The sequence below is a fragment of the Stenella coeruleoalba genome, assembly GCF_951394435.1.
Source record: "Stenella coeruleoalba genome assembly, chromosome: 3".
Lineage (NCBI taxonomy): Eukaryota > Metazoa > Chordata > Mammalia > Artiodactyla > Delphinidae > Stenella > Stenella coeruleoalba.
In genome coordinates this window covers 13,666,226-13,670,124 of record NC_137148.1, presented here as the reverse complement: position 1 = coordinate 13,670,124, position 3,899 = coordinate 13,666,226, and the positions used below count along the sequence as shown (strand labels likewise).

Sequence of the window (3,899 nt, the reverse complement as noted above, 5' to 3'; positions counted from 1 at the left end):
GCTTCTTTACATTGCTTCTTCACATTTCACACTAGAATACAACATTACCCTTTTCTTGAATAAAATGACCCAGTTACTAAGGAAACCATCTTTGGAGGGAGTGTTTAATAAGCATATTTTATTTAAATGAATCGTCCAGTAGGAAATGGAGAATTCATTGCCTTTACTTAGACTGTGTAAGTAGTTATATGTCAAATTTATGTGCGCAGCTCACCAACATTTCCTTATTGGAAACATCAATATATCCACATCACAGCTCCCAAAAAGACTTTAAAATCTCAGAATTCTGTATCTCCTTTGGCTTGCTTCTCTCTTGATTCCACCCAGACTTTATTAATGGTTCGCTTCACATCATCACCTCCATCTTCATAAATTTTCTTTAGAACATTCATTAATCCCTCACTAGGATCTGTTTCAGTGTCGTAGGAGGGCTTTTCTTTCTCTTTGCATTCTTTTTCAACCTGAGTCAGGTAGACCTACGGTGTGTTTTCCGCCTTCTTCCTGCATAAGATAAGAACTGTATCTGTCTTGATCTTTTTTTAACTGCCTTCCACAGAGATGGGTTACAAGAGATTGTTCGTAATCATGGAGTAACTCTTCCCATTTAGATTCTTTACCAAAAGATCAAATGACCTCTCTGTGAAATGCACCTGCACATTCTCAGCGGGGACTTGATGAACTCCAGTTAAGGTCATGTAGATGTTCACAAACTTATCTGACTGATCCCATCCATAATTGCTGATTTTCACTGTCTCTCTGTCGTAATAGAAGCAACCACAGTGGCAGGCTTTTCACTTTCCAGAAGCTCTGCTTTCCTCTGTGACTTCTGCTGCCTCTTGGTCTTGATTTCTGTCTCAATCTTGGATTTTTCAGCTGTCAGGGCATCACGTACTCTTTTTCTAGTGGCTTTTTCCAGCAGCACCTTCACCTCTTCTAGATCTTTCTGTAGCTCCTCCACAGCTGAAGCCATGGTCGGGCCGCGTCAGGCAAGGCCCGAGCTGCAGCGGCACAGGGGTGAGAACAGGAAACGCCGCACGGACCACGCTCACCCCGAGCGCAGACCACACCGGCACCAGTCAGAGTGGCCACGGTCTTCGGGCACCAGAAAGGCTGATTTTGAAGATGGAAGTTGCTAGCTGTCCAGGTCTCATGCAGAGAGTCTCCTGGACCAGGCTGGGAGAACACCAAGGTCTGCAGAGCATCACCCAAAGCAGCAGGCCACTCATATGCTTTTGATATTGCAAAATTGTTCCTAGTTACTCTGTACATTCTGCCTTTAAATTGCTTTCATTGTTTTGTGTGGTCTGTGGTACACACCTCATTTCTTTCAGCTGCAGTCATCATATTTCCAGCAGTTAGCTCATTCAACAGAAGTTCCTTGCATTTTTATCCAAGGAGTCAACATTATGTTAGGGAGAGGAGGCGAAGGGTTGGAATACATTGCCCTGAGGCGAGAGGCAACTAACCCCATAAAATGTGTTGTTACCCAAAGAGAGAATATTCTTTAATCACCAAAGTGATGCTGAGAAAGTCTCAAAACTCCCTTTGACATTTTGCCGAGATTACATGGGAACTGGTTATGCATTAGACAAATTGCAATTCTCATTTATCAGCTCAGGGCAAGGTCAGGCTACCAAAAAGCAACAGTGATGCTTCTTCCCAGGGGAGGTTATGTTGCAACCTTAATCCTTTTCTCTTCCACTTGTGAGGTGAGTGGGTTGATAGGTACAGGATAGAGTTGACACTCAGAGCTGACATTCTCTTACTCTGTCACTAGCAGCAGAGTGTCCAATGTCAGGACCAAGATTCATCATAGCCGGGAGCTGTTGACTGGACTTGTTTATTACCGGTAAACTCTTCGGAACAAATTCCATAAGGACTCCTGTTGCTAGATGAACACCCGAGAGGCAGAGATTCAGGCTCATAGGGAACTTTCTTTAGATTCATTAATTCAACAAGTACTTTTGGAGGATCGACTATGTGTAGATATAAACTTGGTTCCACTGAAGGCAATGACGTCACTCCCAGACACCAGCGCTAAGCGTAGACCCACCAGGAAGCACAGAAGCCCGTCTAGGACACTCTCTTTGCCAAGTCAGCTTGTCAGCACTCCACAGTCTCCTTTTCAGAGCCTCTCTAGGGAGCTTTTTCCTTTGTCTGCAATAGTAGCAACTCCGTGTGATGGGGTGCTCCATCTTTAATGGGGTGTGAGGAGTTCAAGCAAGCAAGTCACACACGGTCTGCTCCCATTCATTCTCTCCTCCGTCGCCAGCAGTGACAGAAGTGGAAGCTTTGCAAACCAAGGAAGCTGATTTAGGCTGAGCGTGCTACTTGGATTTGTAGTCTTACAAATCTCCTTGTATGTTTCTTCTCTGTGTACTGGCCTAGAACCACTGCTTTGATGCAGAGATTCTTAACCCTGGCTACACATTGTGATCACGGGGGAGAAACTTAAAAAATACTGCTGCCTGGGCCCTTTCCCTTTGATTCTTTCGTTAGTCGGGGGCGGGAGGCGGTGCATTTTCCCATGGAAAAGTAATAAAATTTACATCAGTGTTTCTCAGTTCTGGCTGTACATTAATATCAGCTGGAGGGGGAACTCTTTTAGTTTCTTGATATCTGAACCCCATCCCAGACCAATTAAAAATGATTCTCTAGGCTAGAGCCCCAGCATCTGTAGTTTTTAGTTCCCCAGTATATTCTAGTACATATGTCAATATGGGGCCACTGCTGCAAATTCTATTACTTTCATGTGGATTTAGTCTATACCAGCAATCCAAAAGGCAGAAAAGGTCACTAAAAGAAGGGTCAGATTGGGATGGTTTTCTGTGCATAAGGAATCAAAAGCCAAACATTTCTTCTGGAATCCATGAGACTCTGTGTGTGTGTGTGTGTGTGTGTGTGTGTGTGTGTGTGCATGTATGAACATAGGCAGGACAGGTTTGTAGAGCTGCATGAACAGAAGTAGAATGTTCAATTAACGTTAAAATAATGTATGTTAAAATATGTTAAAATAATGTAGAAAGTTAGAAATAAATCCCATCATGTATATAATGAAAGAAAATTCATACAAAAATTAGTTGAATTTGCTTCACTCAAATGTCATAAATTTTTAAAATTTAATTTAATTTTTTAAAATTGAAAGTATAGTTGATTTACAATGTTGTGTTAGTTTCAGGTATACAGCAAAGTGATTTAGTTTTGTGTGTATATATATTATATATGTCTATGTTCTTTTTCAGATTTTTTCCCTTAGAGGGTATTACAAAATACTGAGTACAGTTCCCTGTGCTATACAGTAGGTCCCTGTTGGTTATTTATTATATATATATATATAGTAGTGTGTATATGTTAATCCCAAAGTCCAAGTGTCATACAATTTTAAATGACTGGCTCTTTGGGCATCTATAGCAAGACCTTCTACAATATAAAGGAAGCTTCCATGTTCATTGGGGCAAAAAATCAAGATTGGCCAGGATGAGTTCTTGTCTGAAGGCTCCAGTTCTTGTCTGGAGGTCACTTTCAGTCTTATTCCTATTGATGGCCAAATTCAGTACCTGTGGTTGCAGGATTGAGGTCCCTGTTTCCTTGATGGCTATTGGCTGGAGACCACTCTGAGCTCCTAGAGGCTGCCACATTCCTTGCCATGTGGTCCCTTCCATTCCTGAACCAACAGTAGTATATCATATCCTTCTCATGCTTCAAATCACTGACTTCTTTGGCATCTAGACACAGATTTTAAGGACTCATGTGATTAGGTCGGGTGCACCTGGATAATTCATAAATTCAATTGTGCCATGTAAGATGACCTAACCATGGGAAAGAGATCCATCACATTCTCAAATCCTCATGATTATACAGGGTGTGTATGCCAGGAGTTGGGCATTTTGGGAGCCACC

At 42.0% G+C, this 3,899-nt stretch overlaps 1 pseudogene across 1 annotated transcript; it reads right to left on the bottom strand.

Moving 5' to 3' along the window:
* Window positions 1-278: 278 nt before the first annotated feature.
* On the bottom strand, window positions 279-970 carry LOC307185086 (calcyclin-binding protein-like; annotated as a pseudogene). Its single transcript has 2 exons — window positions 630-970; window positions 279-431 (listed from the first exon to the last, which is right to left on the bottom strand). The product of its transcript is annotated as a calcyclin-binding protein-like (transcript).
* Between the last annotated feature and the right edge of the window lie 2,929 nt (window positions 971-3,899).